The sequence below is a fragment of the Cyprinus carpio genome, unplaced genomic scaffold, assembly GCF_018340385.1.
Source record: "Cyprinus carpio isolate SPL01 unplaced genomic scaffold, ASM1834038v1 S000006477, whole genome shotgun sequence".
NCBI lineage: Eukaryota > Metazoa > Chordata > Actinopteri > Cypriniformes > Cyprinidae > Cyprinus > Cyprinus carpio.
In genome coordinates this window covers 165159-186595 of record NW_024879152.1, presented here as the reverse complement: position 1 = coordinate 186595, position 21437 = coordinate 165159, and the positions used below count along the sequence as shown (strand labels likewise).

Here is a 21437-nt window from a genome sequence, read left to right as displayed (position 1 = left end):
TTTTCTAGGTTCTCTCTCTCTCTCTCTCTCTCTCTCTCTCTCTCTCTGTCTCTCTCGCTCTGACGGCGCGTGTCTGGGATAGGACAACGCTCAAATGACTCCATGGACAGGAGGAAAGTAGCAACCATCACAATTGATTATCACTTATTTAATTGCTTATTTTGTTAATAATTGTATCCGTTTGTATTCTAACCTTGATTTAAAAGCATGCATGTAGCCTACTGTTGTTTATATTTATCTAAACTATAATATTATGTTTCTTTCTTCATAATTTATGTTGCTTTTTTTTTTCGATTTAAACTGCAATTTCTTATTTGGACATGCCTATTTGTTGTTTTGTTGTTCAATAGTGTTTGACTCAATTGGACGTATTTGGGTTCATAATCATTAAACGAGACCACAAGCAATTTCAGTTTCTGAGTTTTATGAAAATACTTTAATATATAATTATGTACAGACATATGGAAATATTAAGAAAAAGTGCAGGTGGAGGTGTTCTCAATAGAAAAGAGAGTTTGTCAGGGGGTGTTTTATTTTGGTCCTCGAGGTCTGCGTGTCTGTGGTGCCTGTGGCCTCTCGTGTCTCCGGGCGCAAACGTGTTTGACAATGACCTGAGAGCAGTTCTCGCACTTTACTGTGCAGCACCAGTGGAACTTACAGTTGCAGCTGCTCACTATCTCTGTACGCCTCTCCTCCACCCGCAGACCGCACTCATGGCTACAACCTGCGGCAGCTTCTCCTTTCCACTGAGTGAGACTTTTCCCATGTTGCACGCACTCCCGACCCTCCGTGCCAGGGTAAGCCCGAGGCTCAGGTTCTTGGCGCAATAATCCGGCGAATCCTCCAGATATATGAGCTCAGTCCGGGCGATGGAGCCGAACGCAACGTCTGCCATAGCCACGCGGTTGTCTGCGCTATTGCCCGCGCGCATTCGTCTCTTATCCAATTCGAGTTTCTGGGCCTGGTCGTGCTTCACTTTTAGGTAATTGCCAATCTCACTGGAAATCAGAGGGCTGCATCCAAATCACGTTTGCATTGTGCAACTTTCTGACATGCCATGGCACCCTACAGATCCTCTTCATTGGTCAGCCTTTACAGCCTAAAAACACAAAGTATTGTTAATGTACAGATCTTTTGTGTATGTATTCGATATACATATAAGGAACCACAGAAGGTAGTTTCTTAAACAAATAGCCTACTGCATAGTTTTTTTTTTTTTTTTTTTTTTTTTGTGAAGATGTAACCATAACAGCAGCTGCTTAATTGCCCTAATACAGTTTGCCATATAAACACTAGCTTATATCACTTTTTTTCTTTTTCTTTTTTTAACAGTGAGATTCGTTTTGCACAACACAAAATTTATTTTGGCGCCCCTAGCGAACTCTGTCGCCGTATGATAAACTATTTGTTTATTTTTAATACTGGATTTTAGAATCATTTATTCTACTTTCAGGTGTCGGGTGTGTTTAATCTGTCAGAACAGTATGAAAACTTTGACGTATGAAAAGTTTTTCTCAGATCAACTTACCAAACGTCCAGCTTCATTATTATGAAGATTAACTGCAGCTCGAGAGTCTTTTCCAGTCTCAAGCGCATCCACGTATTGTTTAGAAATGCTCTCGCCAAAATCCACGTTGTGCGCTACATCCTCCCCAAAGCCAACCACGACCCCCTGAAATGAACAGTGTTTATCCCATTAGATAAATGCGTCGTGACTGTTTTGAAAGCAGCAAATACTTTTATTGCATTGTTAATACAGAAATATAGTTGTAGTATTTCTGCTTTAAATGAATCAGTTCATATTATATTGGCTAGATTTATTGAGCTTATTCGTGAGTGTATCTGTAATGCTTTTTACCGAGTTTGCCGTTCCTCGAACTGTCACATCCGCAGTCGTCCAGATCTCCAAGACTGCAGTTTCTGGTTTAAGTGTACAGTACAGCCAGCTGCGCGGTATTGGCTTAGGACAAAATGACGTCTCTATGAGTTAGCTAGAGAAAGTCGTGTGTGAAACTAACAAAGAGTTTTATTTTTCTGGCTTCGTTTTTCAGTGTTTACAGATACACATGATCCAACTTATGACACATATCCTAACCAATTCTAAAGCCTTTATGAGTAGAAAGTTGCAGCGCTGCTGTCCGGGCAGTTCCACACGGTCCCAAGCAAACTGATGCTTGCATACTCACGTATCCCGCTCTGCGCGCCGACCTGCCACATACTGCATAGGTGTTAAGGGACACGACTATAGAAGAGCTAAGGAAACAGATATTGTAGGATTTTGATGCGAGTTTTCTGTACATTCTCCCGCAGCACCACAAACAACCAGATCGATGGTTATCTCACGTAAAGATTGAACGAAGGGGGCCGTTTTTGAAGCTATAGGAGAATCGAGTACCCTTGGTCAGTGTCATCAGCCCATATTTGTTTGTTCTATTTTTGGTTCCGATGGAAGTCAAAAGGTAACACAAAATTCCCGTTAAGTATTTTTTTTACATTCGGCTACAAACTGTATGATATATTCGTATTTGCATCATCCATGTGTCCCAGGGAGAGCTGTCGTTTTATATTTGATTATTTTTAAGAATTAAAATTTATTTGTTTTGCCCCATAGAAATAATAAGCCATATTTATGATCCACAGGATTAAATCGGGCAATGTACTGATCGATGATGTGCCCGTAAGTATTTTATATCTCCTACCAGGGGGGTAATGTAGTCCCTTTTGGTAAGGATTTTGTCATGCTATTGGTCCTAGTACCAGCTCAAGTCAAGGAAAGCCTCCCAATGATACGTCAAATGGATTCCCTACATAACAGCGTTCTCTCTCCACGGTTGTCAGGGTCTAAAAAGTCGTGGAGCTGATGCATAATCCACGTGTGGTTGGGAGTGATTTTACACCGTTTATTCACCAATAACACATTTCGAATTACAGTTTGTCAAACTATGCGCATCTTGAAATTGTATCCACTCGGAGACTTGTTAATTTATTTTTACTATATTTAAATGCTTCCCACGACAATAATAAGTCAATGTAATATCATATAAACCCAATGGGATAGTTTAAAAATAATTGCCTTTAAATAAGTTCCATAGAACACTTCCAAGCCCTTGTGAAAACAATATTTATCCTAGACATGTGTCAAGTGATCTGTGTGAGAGAGAAAAACACAAAACATGGTGCAAGTATTCAAAAACACTCTTTCACCAATTGTAAGTAAATCTGTGTCTAATGGAGATAACGAAAAAGTGCAAATAAGGACCTTAGGTCTTCGTGAAATTAGAACCGTAGGATGTTATTCAATCTCACATGACAGTGCATGGGAAAGAGAACCCTTGTGTCCTTATGTAGTAAGGTTTCGAATTAACATTTTTCGCTTAGAGCATGTGCGAATAATATACAGTAAGAGAACAAGCAGCATATCTAAAATCCTCCTATAAATAGATTACATTGGAATATACACTTAATATACGGGCAAAGTGATGAACTTCAGCTAGTAACGCGCAGCTGGTCTGTCTTTTGTGTGAATTGTTGTGCCGGCCGACGGTTTTTGTGCCTTTTTTCCGCAAAAAATACTGGTCACAGTCTGAGTGCATGTTTCGCATTTGACTGTGCAACACCAGTGTGAAATTTACAGTTACAGCTGCTCACAGTCTCTATCATCCTCTCTTCAACTTTCATACCACATTCGTGGCAGAGACGCCTGCAGCTTCTCTTCTCCCACTGAAGAAAGATTCTTTCCGCTTTGTAGGCATTCCCTGCCTCTGTTCCATGTAGTCCCAGGCTGAGGTTTTTCGTGCAGTAGTCTGGAGAATCTTCCACATAAATGGCGTTCTGTGCGCGCAACGGTAGACTGAACGTGTCGTCGCGATTGCGCCGCGATTGTCCGCGCTGTTACCTGCCCTCATCCGATTTCTTTTTTGTCCATCTCCAGCTTCTGTGCTTGATCGTACTTGATTTTCAGATAGGTACCGATTTCTCTGAAATCAGCCAGCTGCATCCAACATGTCTGAATACTGCAGCTTCCAGAGACACCATGACACACTTACATGTCCTTTTGAGTGTGCCTTTGACAGCCTGAATAAATAAAGCTTCACATTTAGCCATATGCACTCACAAGCTTCAATAAAATGTGTTTCGTTTTGACTAGAGAAAGTTGATAAGAGAATACAGTTATAACTAGGTTCCACTCGCAGCGCCGAGTCGTGTGACCATGTGCCCTTTCCAGTGCTCCACAAAGTGGTTTAGTCCGGGGAGGCATGCCGTCTCTCAAAGTGCCCTTCAACATGTGTCACGGCAAGCCCTCCCCAAACCCAACCTGCTAACGTCCTATCCTCTTGTTGATCAACAAAAGTAAGCAAACACAAGTACATCAAAATTCGCTAGTGTCCTTTTGGTCTGGAAGATACATTCGAGTAATTTTAATGTATACCGAGCTAGAAGTGATTTAGTGAGTACGAGTACAAGCGAATAAAATAATAAAAAAAATGGTACTTACCCATTTTTCCTATCGCTTGGCATCCGTCACAGCCACCAGTGTGGCGAAGTCTCCACCAGTGCTACAGCTTCTTTATCAAAAGTTTACAAAAATCCAGCAGCCTTATGGCATGCACGTTATGTGGTCACATGTGGCTAATGCAAGATGCATACTTGACAAGTAATAAGTGTGCATTCTTAGCCCACACCTGGTCATGCCACCCAATGGGGGTCGTAAAGTACTTCTCCTGATGTCTTGCGCTTTTACGCGGGGGTACCAATATAGGATGTTTCTCTGACCACAAGCTATAAAAAAAATACATCTTGGTGGGGTTGAAAAAATGTTCTCCTAACACCCAAGGGCGCTAAGCATGCGTCATTGGTGTAAGACGAGAAAAATTAAAGCAGCAATACATAAGCAGATTTTGCTTACAACGACGATAATAGTGCTTACGCACTGTCGCCGAGAGCCGTGATGGTGTAGGATAATTGCAGTGCGCTTTCCGGACAGTTCACCCTGTCCGCAGGTGAACTGTATGTTTCACACTCTCTCAATACCACTCTGTAGCCCCTGCCTGCACACTGCTGGGGTATGTCAGGTAAGCCTGATGAATGTAACATACGGGCATTAATTAGACACTGGTTACGTCCAGGACTCTGTCAAATAATGAAGTCCTCGCGGCCTACATAGAGACCACAAACCTACAATTACCGTTGGTCTCCTGTCAGCCAGGAATTTTCTCACCGTACCTGCAAAAGAGGAAGAAAAAAGCATGACATTAACATAAGTTTTGTATTAATAAATACCAGTTGGGAAAAAACAACAACCAACAATATCATAAAATATTTCAAAGTGTTCTGTAAAGAGGTCTGTAACCGGCAGGCTTGTTGGGGTCGGACAGTACTGTTACAGCATATAGACATCACCAACGATGCAAAAAGCCCGGAAGGGGGTCAATTGCTGGCTGTGAGCGACCCCATGATTCTTCGATGCTCCCTTCTTGTGGAGATGCAAGGCATACCAAACACTGAGATGGCGATACCCAGGAAAGAGCACCACAGAAGACAAGTGACTTGAGTGCCTCGTAACGAGCAAGGCAGTTATGTAACTGTCAGCCCACGTTGACTGCAGGCATCTTCCAAACCGGGACAAGGCTCGCTGTGAAATAACGTCGAGGAGGGTCACTGGAATTATGTGGCCTTAACGGCACTTCAAAGCGTAAAACACGTTCCCCTAAGCACTTCCGGCCTAGCTTTCAGTTAAGCCATCGTTCATGATGAGGGTGGTTCAGTATGTTTCACAGTAAAAACTTATTACCCGACATGTTTGTTCATTTAGTTTGTTACTCAAGTTACTGTCCCGTTCAACCATTTAGTGCTTTCAAACTTATAATGTCTTATATTTGTGGATTTGAAAGTACTATTGTGAATGAAATTGACTGTCCCAACCCCCATCAAACTGTTCGTCCTAATAGCCTATTTCATTATAGTGATCTGTTGAAAGGTGTTGTGTAGTGCTATAATCTATACTGTAGGGCTATTAATACGCGGATTGTTGAGGTCCGTGTTTGGACATGTACCACTGGACCTGCATTTTTGCATCAGAATCGCCCTTTTATCGGCCTTTCTAAATTTCGGGTTATTAGTTTAGATAATACTCAGACTAGTCTATGGCACAATAACAAAAAAACACAAAAAAACATAAATAGCCTCTCCACCATATCTAGCCGTATAGTAGTATAGCCCATTTAATATTGTTTTAATGTCTTGACTTTATAGATGTTCTTTATTTGAGTCATGATCGCGTCACGTGTTGGGATAGTTCTTTCAACGGGAAATAACACTGAAATGTTAGGGGCTGCCCTAATGCTGTAATAAACAAACCTAAAACAATCATTCGGCTCCGTTTCGCTAAGGGCATGCAAAGAACCATTACACGTCTGCGCCTCTAACACTCTGCGTGTAAATAGAAGACCCAGGCTGATTACCAACCTGGGAAGAGCTCTGGCGGTGAACAAATGATCTGGAAATGTATCCGGTGCATTTATGACTGCCACATGTCATAATAACTAAGTCCCCAAATATTAATGCTCCATAACGATTTTTCCACATTTGACCCATGTACACCATATGAGCTTGTGTCAAATGTATACAAATTTGTATTTTTTTATTTTAAGGTGCCCATATATGTTCAATGTCACTGGTATCAAAAAAAGGTACACATCAAGCTTTAAAAAAAAGTCTTTTCTTTTTTTTTTTCTTTTTTTTTTTCCCTTTTAATTATGAGCACATAGGCCTAAATCATAAATTTTTAATAATAGGGCAATTTTCATACTTAGTTCTACTGTGTGACAATTCCATCATTGTGTCACTAAATGAAGACTAATTCAAAACAGATTAAGGGACAGTTCACACCAAGTTATGTGTCACCAAGGGATCAAAATGTAAACAAGAGGAATCATCATGAGAACGATTATATTTCCATCAATTTCTTACTTTCGATGACTTTTGCGATTAATTAATACGCTATATGGCAGCTGTGATTTTTAGAAATTGTTGCTCGTGTGTGATTTAAGTGTTGACAACCAAGTATTGACATCTTCGAATCAAATCGGTAGGAACTCAAAATCCCTTTTCAAAACAGCATTTATTTGATGGTCGGATACATGGTTTAACCAATGCTCCTGGCTGAAAAGACAATAGAGGGTCCGTGCAAAGTGAAGATAATCCCCACTAATTTGAACATCGGCCATTATCAAGTCTACACGGTTGCCTGAAACCCAAATTCCCACACCTACATGTTACAAAAAAAACCAGTATTAAACAATGATCTGGTACTAGCAGAAACTAACCTAAATGAGACCGTCGTTTGCCATAAACGTTCTCTTCGCAGACCATCTCAGAATTGTTTTATGGGGGTAACAAACTGAGGGCAAGGGAGCATCGCCTACTTCCACGCTTTAATTCATGTTACTAACAAAATATGTGCAATAAAGAAATAATCACACAGTAGGAATTACAAATGGCTATAAATGAATCATCACCCACAGCGTTTACTCCCCATGTCCAGACTTAAACCCAGGGGAACATGGCTCCAACTTGTTGCACGATGATCCAATTTTGACTAGTCACTCACATAGGCCTCAGGTGCAGTTCATTAGTCTATGATGTTAAGCTTGTTCCTTTTCGCCTGTGTTTGTGATTAAGGAAGGACAAGATAAAAACACATATGACCAGTTCTTTGAAATGTGTGTTGTTTTGCAAAACGCGCCTTTTCATAAAATGGTCGAATATTTGGGTAATTAATAAAAGTTTATCTTATGACCTGGAATAAATATCCTCTGCATAGTTTTTTGGCACGATTAAACTGTTTTCAGTTTTTTTTAAAAATATAACATATAAATTATGTGAATATTTATTTGTTGATGTAAGAAACAATTATGTGCCAACGCTGTCTCTTCTTTTTTCTGTATTTTAGACTTTTAATGAAGCCACAACTCTCCAAAACAGTTAAGTGAATATCAAACATTCGTTATAGAGAGAAAAAAACATTTTACTTAATGGTTTCTCGAAGAGATAGGTTCGAGAATTAACGTCATCCATAGGCTTAAACCTTAGAGCGCCGAATCCTTTCTATCACGAACTGTTCATTAGGTCGTACTGCACGAGCCAACATACGTCTATTTTAAAACAACGTATAAGACAAGTTTTTCTTTTATTTGTGTTTGGTAAGTCTTTATCAGTTTTACTTATTGGATTTTAGTTATGTCAGATTTGCAGAGAGATAAGTTGGCAATAAAGAACGTAAGGGTCGAAGAAGCACTGGTGTTCAGAGTGCGGGTGATGGGTGGCAAGAACAGTGACGCCAAGGAGCGCAGGCCAGCTCTCTCATAACATTCTCAAACATAAATTGAGTTCAAAGGAGAATCTAGGCGCGTCCTCTAGCACCTCATCAGCAGCGTGTTGTAAATTGTAAAAACAAAGAAATAGCCATGTAAAAATACAACCGTAGGCCTAGTATCGGATAATCAGCGATGTTTGGAGCCCAGGACCAGAATTAAGGAACGGCGTGGGCTATTATTAATCGTGGCGCCCATGCTGGCCCACACCACAAGACAAACCGTTTAATGTTTCCACTTTTATTGTCCTTCTATTAGCACATTTGAATTTAACAGATCGGGGTGACCATACGTTTTATTTTTTCCCGGACATGTCCGTTTTGCCTAAAAAATGGTGTCCACCGCCGGGACTTTATAAAGTCGCCATTCATTGTGTGCATTTTTGCATTAGATCCCTGCTTAGGGACTGTTTTCTTAATGAGACTTTGTGTCCAGTCCAAGCGGGCAACCTCCCGCTCTCCCTCGTGAAGCCAACAAGAAGTGTCTTAAACTGTAATTCATCGACTGGGCCGTTTGAGGCTGGCTGCAAAGGGAGGCAGTCCCATCGATCCCAATGTTAAAATGCTTAACTTTAAGCAGAAAAAACATGTTTAAAGCCTGGTTCAAAACAAATCGATTTTAGTCTATAGCTAGCCTTCACTGACAAACTGTGAGGGGGGTAGAATTTGTTTTATAACTCATCCATTTATAAATTATAATAAGCCTAAAAGTTCTGCATAATTAAGGCCGTAGCCACCTTGAGTGACGAGGGTGGATTGTCGCTGCTGACACTGCCCGTCGAGCTAGGTGGGCGTGGCTGTCAGAAACCAGCTTCAACCCCTTCGATAGCCGGAGAAGTCGTGCGGTGGCTTGCTGCCAAGATGGCGACGGAGCTTCAAAAACGCTCTTCAGGAGTCTACGGGTGACGTCATGGACACTACGTCCATGTTTTTTTATACAGTCGTATGGTCCAGTTCCGCCTGCTCCCGCAAGCATTTCTAATATTGCATATAATTTTGCGATTCGGAGCCCCTGCAGAGTTGTAAATCCTTTTGAATGAATGCCACTGTTCAACTTTTTCTTGTCGATTTCGCTATCACACCTACTCTGTGTAAAGGCATGATCAGATATTTCCAATGAGCTCAGGATCTGTTGAGCCGCCAATCCTCCAGCATGTTCTGTCAGCCATCTCTCCACTCAACCGTGATCAGTGATATCGGACTCCTGCAGCTCGTGTTGGATGCAGGACGCCTTTTTTTCCTCCATGGAATTGGGCTACTTTTGTAAAACTGTTACCAAGGTTTGAAAAAATGTTGCATGAAATGACCTCATTTGACTGAAATTCTTGTATTGAAACACATTTTTTTTATTGCTACTATGATAAAACTGTGCTTGGCCACTGGTAGAAGCTTTTTAGCTGTATTTAAGATCCAATATGCATAACAGTGACTGTAACAGTATGTATTTTAGGTATGGAAATGGCATATTTAGCGTGTTTTTGATATTTGGGATTATAGCTATACTTTGGGCAATATTTTAACCACCAACCAACCACACCCCGACCCCTCTGCCTGCCCGCACCCACTGTCATATTTTTAGAAAACTAAAATATGAGTCAACCTACTTGTTAAGTTTATGCCAGGTTGAAAACTATATGTTCAAAGCTAACACTAAACTTAATCATGTATTTTCAAAGTAGGTCTATTAAACTTATTACAACGCACTAAATCCAGGCTTTCTAGCACTAGCCTATCTTTGCCTTCTTTTACTCCAGAAGATGCATGGCAATATATATTTATTTTGGTCAAGTCTGGCAGATTGTGAAAGTTTTTTTGGTGATTATTGTGAAAAAACTTTTAATCAAGTGCTGTATTCTTCTCAAACCTGTGTACATGGTGAACAATTACCACATTTAATGTCGAACAGCTTACCCCACCATTGGTGTCCAGAGTGTGTGCCACATGGAATACACAGCCGTCCAAAAGTTTGGGATCAGTTATGATTAGGAAAATAATTATTTATTCAGCAAGGATGGATTTATTAATTTGATCAAAATTGACAGTAACGACTTTCTCTTCATAAGCACTGTAATAAAATAATAATAAATAATAAAAAAAAAACTTCCACAAAAATATTTAGCCAGCCCAAATGGTTTCAACACTGATAATAAGAAATGTTTCTCAGATCAGTACATTAGAAGATTTCTGAAGATCTTGTGACACAAGATTAATGCGTTGCTTTGCCATCGCAGAAGTAATTACATTAAAAAAAAAAAAAAAGTAGTAATTTTGAAGTTATTTAAAATTGTAATTATATATATTTTCTAGATGTTTGATCAAATAAATGCAGCATTGGTGAGCACAAGAGACTTGACTTGTGTTTTGAATAATAATTTCCGATACCTAAACAAAAAATCAGTTAAAAAGCGGAGTCCTAGTTGTATTTTACTTGTTTACATTTCATTTGTCTTTATTTCCATGAAGAAGAAACCCTTATTAAAAAATAATAACAAAAAATCACGAACAGAATTTGGTAAAAATATATATTTAAAACCTGTTCAAGTCAATTCCCGTTCCAGTACACTCCATTCTAGGCTCAGTGACTCCACTCGCCATGTAACCATGCATCTACCTGGGGAAATCGCACCCTTTAAACAGAAAAAGGAATTGTAATATCTGCCATGTCAGAATAACATGTCTTATGCTTGTCTTCTCCTTGTCTCTTAGGTCATGGTGTGGCATCGCCTTCCTCTCCTGCTCGATAGCTGAAAACAGAAAAAGATGAAATGTAAACGTTTTTAATGCTTTATAAGCGTAAATACCTTTATTGTGCCAGTAAAGCTTCTTTAAGAGAGATATGTGTTTGAAGGATGAGGGAGCGTGGCATTATTGCAAATAAGATGCTTATTCACATGGGAAATTCTGCGAGCATGCTTAGGTCTGCACTGCAATGCTGATGGAGGACTTTGAGCTGAGACCCATTGATGAACATAAGAGCGAAAAAAAGACTGAGCAGAGTGAGAGTGGAAGAAAAATAGAGAAGGGTATATAAGAAAAAAGAGAAACAAGAAGAGAAATAAGATGGCCTGAAAACAAAAATAATGAAGTTAAATATAAGGGAGGTAGGTAAGACAGATCACCGCAGAGACAAGAAAGAGATGGGGGCAGGGGTGGGGGGGGTTAGAGAAACCTACACCACACCCAAACTCCGATTGGACACACTGAATGTCACAGGTATATAACAGGACACTCACTCTCATTTGGTGGGCAGAGGGTTCTTCTCTTTTTGTCTCAGTCTTCTGCTAGGCTAGTTTTGTCAAACTGGCAGGCGTTTCTCTGGGGTCTGGCTTGTCAGACATAGTTGCTGTCAATAGAGATGACAGATGTGAATTACGGAGCATTTGACCTTGCTTTTGTCTTATGGTAGGCGTTCCATAAAGGAATCTTGCATGCTGGTTTCTTCACTCATTTTATCATTTCCCCAGCAAAGGTCTTAAAAGGTTTTTGATTACAGCTGAGAATATTACAGGTATTTCAAATGTTAAACCATCAGAATGTTATATTTAAAGAGAGTGCTATTGCTTTTGTTATTTAAAAGTCAGTCAGAAGCTAAGAGGAGAAATGTTCTCTCTGTCTGGAAGAAATGGTATTTCTCTCCTGTAATGTGTGTGATGGTGCATGTAGCCACTTGTTCCAGCTGCATGTGTTATGTTCGGATGCTATCCGCACATCTAGCCAACTTCAGTGCTATCCTAACAGCCAGATTCCCTCTTTATTTCACTGGATTGTGCCTTCTTTGTTATGTCTATGTCTTTGTTCTTTTCCATATTGCTTAATGTCATTAAGCATCATGCAGCTTGTTTTTTTTTTTTTTTTTAGGACTAGACTGCAGGTCTACAACTCGCAGGAGAAAATAGCCATCCATTTTTAGATATCCTCTATCTCTCGTCACTGTGGCTGCCCCCCTCAGCCAATTTACCACACATTGTTAAACCCACAAGCAATGCAGAGGACTGAGGATGGTTATTGTTACGATTGAAAAAAGACTTACTGTAGTGTACAGAGTGGCTGTATCCACTGGCTGGTAGAAAGACGAGGTGTCTGCTGAGATTACCCTAGACTGCTTCTGCTGGTGTCTGTGTATCCGGGGGGGTGGGGGATTAATGAGAGGAGGGGCGGGGGAGGAGAGGACTGAGGGAGGGAGGGGAGGATGCTGGAGGGTTAGTCAGGCCTATAATTCAGCATTTGAATATTCATGCTCCATAGAGGAAACAGACATTCGATGCCTATATGTGATGATTGAGAATTAAATAATCAGGAATATGACAATAGGTGGACACAAGGGATGTGATTTTGGGATCATGGCGGTTAGTGGGAAGCAGGGGTCTGTCACACGTCTGGCAGCTGTTGGTTTGGGGCTTGGATGAGACCTTGGTATGTATCATTTTAAAATGGCTTCGCGAGCCAAGGGGAAGCACCATTTAATGTTCTAAATTACCATTGTATTTCCTTTTAAATATATAAATATAGCTGTAGGTTAAGGCATCGAAATAATGAAAAAAAATGGCAATCAGGTTACTGATCAGTATTGTAGCTATATGCAAAGCCTTTGCGGCTTAAAGGACTGGTGATGTGATACCATTTTCTCATTAATTTGCTATTTGTGATAACTTATATCTTACTTCTCACATTAGTGTGACACCATCTCACATTTCAGTCAGACTAGTCAGCTGTTTGTGCAACGACATTTAGCTGATCAAAAGTGACAGTAAAGACATTTGTATTGTTACAAATGATTCCATTTCAGATAAATGTGAATTTTCTATTATTTAAGAATCCTGACAAGAAGTATCATGGTTTCCACAAAAATATTAAGCAGCGCAACTATTTTCAGCATTGATAACAAAAAAAAATGTTTCTTCAGCATCAGATCAGCATATAAGAATGATTTCTGAAGGATCATGTGATACTGAAGACTGGAAAAACGGCTGATGGAAAATTAGCTTTTAATTTTTATTAGAGAGAAATAAGAGAAGGAGTTGGTTTATCAATAATAATTATTAATGAATCATTTTAATCAGATTTTACTTTTTACCTTCTCAAAACAGTTTTTTTTCACAACTTCAGGATATTGGCTCATTCATTTATTTTTTTACACAGTTCTCTGTTCCTTGTAGTGCCCATTTGGGCAATGAATTGCTTAATTTCTTATTATGCTCGATCTTTTGACTTCAGCATCTGTCAATTTACTTATCCTGTATACAAATCTTTACCGAACGGCTGCAGATTAGTTCATTCTTTTCGCCAGAGAATGTTGAAAATTGCAGTGGGACCGCAATGAGAATGAGATTTCTAACAATGCTGAGAGTTCACGTTGAACGTTAACTGAAAAAATGTACTTGCACGACAAATTTGTACATACAAACCCATTCATATGATCTGTATGTACAAAATGTGTTTAGGAAATACAAAACTAAATAAAAATTACAAAGTATATGTATGTAATGTACACTACTGTTAAAAATTCGATTATATGAATTAAATGTAGCCTATGTGCATAATATCTTTGAATGAAAGTTCGACGCAGATGCTGATGGTATCACTCACAAGCAGATGGCGATATTTCATTGTGTTCAGTGGGACTGGTGCCCGCTTTGGCAGCCCCCCCCCCATGGCATGCAGGGAAGATCATGCATTAACATTATAGAAGCATTATTAATTAAATTACAAGATAAAATATTATTACTCAATTAGGGTGATTCACTGCTTTGGCATGAGAAGCCGGGATAGGCCCAGCATCCTGTGTCCTATGTAGGTAAGCGGTTTGGAGCTTGGATGTGTTTGTGTGTGTGTGTGTGTGTGTGTGTGGTGTGTGTGTGTGTGGTGTGTTATAATAACACAGAATTGAAATAGTATAGTAACTTTAAGAAAACCAAGAACCTATCTGGTTTAGGGAGCCACCTGTGCTGATATATAGTATTGGAAAGACACTTCATCATTTGAGAAATATTTCAAGCCATTTCTTCATCATCCCTCTTCAAGTTGAAGATCTATTTCCTGACAGCAACTATATCAGTAAAAGCTGCAATGACAGGAATCTAAATATCAACAATTTCTCTGGTTCAAATCTAATGTACAATTGAAAATTAAAATCAAGGCATCATGCTTACACCTATCTTATTAAGCTTTGTAATCTGCAAAACTCTTTTCAACAGATTACCATCTGCTCTAAAAGCTCTTTATCCAGGCTAAAATGCCATTTGTCTATCACAACCTATCCATGCAACCATTGTATTGTTGCAAATTCCAAAGATAATCTTATCCTCTCATGAGGTCTCACATTAATCCTCAGTTAAGTAAGTCTGCAATTCCTCTGAGCTGGAGACATCAAGGCGTGCTTGTTGTCTGAAGTCTGAGCTGGGCAGGAAGCTGAGAGCTCCATCAAAACCTTCAGCCTGGCTCAGCTCCTTCCATTAACCTTTGAGCTGTAAATGCTAGCAGTTACGGAGGTTTGGGGCCAGAGTCCATTGATAAGGTGAGGCAGCAGACAGACATCCACAATTTACCTCATGAGAAAGGCCAGAAGCAAACCAACAGACTTTCTTTCTCTTTAGTGTCTTGTCACCTTACACTAACACACCGCTGTGTTTCTCGCTCGGATCAGTGTCTCACAAATTCATAATTGCACTTGCAGCTGTAAAGAGCCACAGTTGATTATATGGTAAATGACCTACATTGGTGGCAGTATCAGTACGCTTATCATAAACTGAGCACCATGTGGGCAGAAATCAGAGTGTCAAACTTTTTCCCTCAAGCCATAGTACTATCTTTCATTGTCACTGTATGTGATATTGTCTTTATGACTTTATCCGTGACCTTCTCACTCTTCATACTCAACAATTTTTTTTTTTTTTTTTTAGCATACAAACCCTTATTTAGGTGAATTTTAATACAAGCCATATGCAATTGCTCTAGTAACCCCACACACCATGTCATCAGTTCTCATGAGGGCAGTAGTGGGCGGCTTTGCACACTGAGAGGCTCATTCAAACGGAGGCAGACGGCACGGTAAGAGCTCTGTTAAGTACCTTGGATTTGAAAAAAGGCATTACTCACTGACGCGCCTCAAGAGGTGCTTTGCTAATAGTTGTGATTCTCTATGATTGGTTTGTATAGATTTAGTTTATTGTTTATCCGTATGTTTTGACATTATCTGGACATAATAGTATTGGTCTAGTAGACATGCGTGTAGACAAAAGATGCCCTACCAAGGGCGAAAAGCTGGGTCCCATGATGACAATTTGTTTTTGGCCGCCCACCGTTCCATTCATTGAAGTATATTTCGTCACTTGTTGTAAATTTAGGATTTTTATTTTAGCCTACATGTTTGTATTTTATTTGTCTTGCACTGTAAAATTCGCGATTTTCTCAGCGTCCTTGCGGATGTTTGGAATTGATACTCCTTCTTCAAAATGAAGGAAAATTACTTGTTGTGCTATGTGCAGGAGTGTTTGAGAGATAAATGAGAACAAGGTTAGATAGCTTACCCTGGGCCTTAACGTTTTCACCAAACCACGGTACTGCTGTGAGTGCTGTTGTCCACCTAAGAGAATTATGAATGTGCTGCAGACTGCCCAGCAGTCACGGTTACGATGGAAATAGAAAAAGCGCAGTATGGTATTTAGACTCATGAGGTTTGAGAAAAGCAATAAAAGCATGGACCACGCGTTGGAGTAGACATTTAGGAGCATGCCCCACACATCAATGGACAATCCTCTCCCGGTTATCTCTTCTCTCTTTTTCCCTTGATTTTTTCTGCTCGCTTTGACGCTGGTTGCACATTAAATAACCAACTGATCGGGATCACTGGAGCGAAGCCTTGGAACAATGTTGCCAACATCAGGTGAGTGCAGCCTGCGCACCACGACCACAAACACGCACATAGACATACCCAAAACCAGCCGCATGTCATTGTTCCATTGTCATGTGAGTCATCGATATATCTCTTGCTTACAAGACATTATTATCGGATACATCGGTGCCAGCAATGGATATGTACATAAGCGCAATCGTGCAACTCAGACAAAATTGCATGAAGATTAATAAAGAAAAGCCCCGTGGCGTTGCCGATGGGGATAATATCGAGGGCTTTATGTGGTGAAATCTTTTCAAATGAAGGATGGTAATAAAGTGCCAAGTGTGTGATACTAACAGACACAGACTTTTACACAACCATACTGTAGCTAGAAATGTGCTTCTACGCTTTACTGCTGCCTTTGACTTTTCGTCTGGTGAAATGTTCACACAAATGACATTGAAGTGGCAGTTGGACACTTTGTTGATGGCCCGTGTATGTTAGGGGGTATTGTTGTTCAATTTGGATGTGTCAGCAAGCTCACAAGGTTAGAAAGACGTTGGTACACATGGTGTTATGTGGCACCTTAAACGATGACAGGGTTGATATTTGGACAGGCCACCAGCAGAGACAAAGCTGTTCAAAACATTCAAATCAAACACCATGATGTTTCCAGGCAAAACGTTCAGGCAGCATGGGCAGTGCAAAATTTTTTCACTTAAAAATAATTTTTTGTATCGTAAAGCAATGCCTTCAGGCTCAATTACAAGATTAGTTCAACAGCCATGTTTGTGGCATGAGTATTACTGAATACATTAACTAATTTGCCAACGAAAAACAAAAAGTTATAGTGAGCCACTTCAGTGACAGTAAATTGGGACAATTTTTTGTGAGATTTTATACTGATAAATGTGAAAAACAGGGGGGGTGGGGCCGTCTCGAATAAATAAAGCACTATTTAAAGTAATCCCGGTGCTTAAGACTGGGGTATTATTGGGAAAGCTGTAATTTGGTCTTCCGTCATTTGGTTTATGGTTAATGTGGTCATGCAACACAAGTTTGTAAAATGTATTTTCCTTTTTTGTCACACTACAAATAATGTAATGTTCAGATATTGTGACTACTATTAAAACAGAGCGTAATTTTAAATGTTTGATGGATTGTCATTCATTACTTTCCATTGTATGTGCCTTACTTGGTTTGCATTGTTTGGTTTGTATTTATGATTATGGTTATTATAAGAAAATGAGAGGTTTAAGAAGACGGAAGTCAGTTTATGGTGATCAGACACTATAAGTTTGCCAGACTGAGCCTTAAACTTGTTTACTGAAATCAGAAATATACCTTTACTCATAAATTACATTTAACATTACATCTTATTTAATTGTGTTGTAGACACGGGGTTCACAAAGCAAGTGTGGAGCTGATCTTATCAAATAGTTACTTTTTGATAGACGCCAGTGGAGACAGACGGTAAATGGGTGCATATCTTGTATGTAAGGTCTTTCTGCAGAACTGGACGCACAGCATTCTCTATGTTCCCTCCCAGATTTGAGTTTATCTTGGGCCCATGCGAGCCTGTGAGCAGAAAGGACAGAGAGAAAGAGCAGAAGGCTGGGGAACGGGAAAGGATGAAAAAACAGGGCCGACCATATCACTCTGTACATGGAAAAACATTCCCTATCCAAGGGCACCTTATCAGGGTCAGGACACAAATAAAAATCTGGCGAAAGGAAAAAAAAAAGGAAAAGGAAAAAAAAAAAATAAAGAGAAGGGAAGATAAGGAGCAAAGCAGGAAAAAGAGAGAAGAAAGGAAAAAGAGATTTGTTGGCAATGTTTTGTTTATGTGCTCATGTCTGCCAAAAAAACAAGTCACGGAGACCACTAACCTAATAGATGAAGACATCGGGGAAAAGAGGGAACATTTTTCTCATGTCTTGTCACGATTGTTCCCCGCTGTTCGTATAAAATATCACGTAAAAAAAAATAATAAAGCAAAAATTGATAAGGGACAACAAAACCGTGTGTATCTATATTCAAATGTCTACGTGAAACACATGTAGATGTTGCATATGTTGCATTGCTGTGGATGAATGTGTTTACCACTGTTTTTGCTGAACATAATTTAATTCTTATCAACACGTTGACACCAGTAAAGCTTAATGAATGTATATGAATTACAGAACAGCTGCTTTGGTTTTGCTTTTGTATATTTTGCAAGTGGATTATATTTTCCATAGAATCAATTATATATAGCCGTATGTATTACCCAGCAGTTAGGTTACTGAATTTACCAGTACTGCAGGTGGCTGTGTTTTACCCTATCTTAGGTGTACAAATTTACGCCTATTTCTCGGTACTTTCCCATCGACCTGTTCCGGCATGAACACAGGCGAAGTCTCACACGTTCAGTGAACTGCACGATAACGGATTGGTGCATATCGCACACGCACTCCGTTTAGAGCTCGAGACGTTAGTTTCGATGGAACTGTTCAAACATGGCTTTGCAAAAAAGGGGACCCTGGAGACGCACGAGTTGTGGAGAGTGGCATGTCTGAAATTTTGATGTCACCCACACTGAATTGTGTTTGGAGCGTAGTATATGTTTTCGCACTTTCGTACCGTAACGGAGCACTTTAGAAGTCAGGAAGAAAAAGAAAAGAAACCTTCGCTGGCATAAAGAAATGGACTATCATGTCTTTGACAACCAAACCCAGCCAATGGTCCTCTGGTCGTTGTCAGCCATGAAGAGAGATCCCTTATAATGTCAACACTGGCACGTGGCAGCTTAGTGCAAACGTCTCTGGACAGTTTAAAGACATATATGAAAACGCGCTACATCATAAATCACTAGTGGCCCGTTGCAAGTGCATGAACCTGGTTTAGACAAGTCTTGAAAAAGTCAGGGCATGTAGTATTTTTATTTTTTCGTTTTATTTACATATTTTATTTATTTTTTCCGCACAGTGGTCATAACTTTTTAAATTATAGGTTACAAAAAGGGTAGAATGGTCTAATTTGACATCCGAAAAGTAAGACTGATTACACCATTGGTCTAAGTGCTGGTCAACTCGTTCTTACGAGACAGTCTTAACTTAGTGGCTATATTTATTCAAATTCATGGTATCATGACTATCTTCTTTGAAATAAATCATGCACTCCACTGGTATAAGGTAAATATTGTGTGTGCCTGTACTGTATGCTGCAGTTCTACCTGAGTGCATTGGATGACACTTTATTTTGTTGAGTATTTGTGGTTTTTGGATACATTTTAATGTTATGTTCATATGTTTAATTTTTTGAACTATATATCGATATATATATATATTATATATATATATATCTATTATTGTGGTCTTTTGTGCCATTTATTGCAGTATTTTGCTAGTAGTTTATTTTTGTTGGATAAACTATATTAATTTTTCTGTTTATTAATGAATTTCCTAGTCACATGTTGTGACTGCATAAAATTATTGTTTTTTTTAGAAAAACTTTCAAGGGAAACACATTTTTTAAATGCTTTTGTTTTAATCATTAGGATAATTAAAAAAAAAGCAACAAGCTGACACAGTTCAAGGACTCCAGGAAAACCTGACAGGCTTATTTAAAAAAAAAAAAAAGGTCAGAAATGAGAATGTGCAAAATGAGATCTCGGGCCCGTGTTGAGGCTGTGTGGGGAATTGAGACTGATTCCCGGGTGCAGGGGTTCTGCCCAGCTGGAAGGAATTGTTGGGGCCTCAGTGGACGGGCGAAGTGTGAACTGACCATCCACATGTCAGTTGTTATGTGTGTGTGGCTGTTCTGGTAAAGGACAAGATGGAATCAGTTTACCCGGGCCGCAGGTTGCTTAGACTCGGCTGGTTCATAGATCGGTGCTCTGGAATTTTCCCTCGGCGCGCGTTCAACAGGGCCATTTCACTCAGATAGAGAGCGCTATTGAATTTGTCCCCTGCAAGCGTCGAATCGCATTGTTTCCATATTATGTGCGTGACTGATAAAGTGTGTCTGTATTGTTATTAAAGGCTCCAGGCTTGTTTTGTTTTTTGCCATGATTAATGACATTATTCAACTTATACTTGGATTTAAACTAAGTATCATTAGAAGGTTCCTCGTTCCCTTTTTAACCGTCTTACTGGAAGAGGCTTGGATAAACATTTGGCGCAGTACCAAGATATCAACTCTTTGTAATTTTGTGAGTTCTAACACGAGTCCTATATTTTGAACACTGCTTCCTCACCTAAAACATCATATACAAGTTCTGGCATCATCCCATGAAGTGGCAACGGTTGTTAGGAAGCTATGACTTATGGGAATTTGGGGGTGGGCATGGGTGGGGGTTTATACAAGCAGGCAGTCCTAATGCTTTGTCATTACTTCTAAGGGCCTCTTGGATGCCTCAGAACATATTTTGTACTTGTCACGGTTGGGAGCGTTTTGAAGTAGCGAGGGGCGATCACCAACGGGAGCGGCTTAAGGTGTTACAAATTCGGACAGTGCTTGATGAATAACAATCTTACAATCTGTTTCGCTGTGTTGTGTGCTGTGTGTGTTGCACACATGTTGGGGCGTGTCTGTTTGCAAGTGTTGGGGAGAATCACAGCTATCAGATGCCCCATCCTCCACACATTAAATGACCGCACACAGGGCTGTGTCCACATTCGTGTGTCACCTTTACTCTCTCCTCTCATTCCATATTTCCCTCCCTGGCCACCTTCCAGTGTTTGAGGAGAGCTTTATATTTGGGTGAATTGAGCATTAAAAACATATGAGCTGGGGCATTATCTGAAGAAGCATGATGAAGGAGAACATTCAGTCCACTGAGACTGCTGTAATAATAAAGACTAGTGTTTTGGCAGCTCGTGTCAAGGGTTTTGGTATCATGTCTCTTTTTCTTTTTCATGCCAACAAAATAGAAAGATGAAGATTTCTAGCTCAGAAAATTATGCAAAAGCATCACAAACGTTGGTTGGTTGGCACACTATGTTGTTTGAAACCCCACACAATAAGTTTCCGTCTAGAGCGTCGAGTCAGCTGTTTGCAATATTCAACACCCATTGTTCACAAACTTCCCCTCCCAGGTGCGGAAAGTTTCACCTGTTGGTTGGCTGGCTCACTTGATGTCAGCCGTGAGTTGAGCATTGCGCCCCGATCCTTTGATTCGTGCAGTAAATACTCTCACATGCGTGCGTTGTACTTCAAATGGCATTAACTGATTCATTGAACTGATCAGAA

At 39.8% G+C, this 21437-nt stretch overlaps 1 pseudogene; it reads right to left on the bottom strand.

The window, feature by feature from the left end:
- Positions 1–530: 530 nt before the first annotated feature.
- LOC122143642 lies at positions 531–2217 on the bottom strand (annotated as a pseudogene).
- Positions 2218–21437: the final 19220 nt, after the last annotated feature.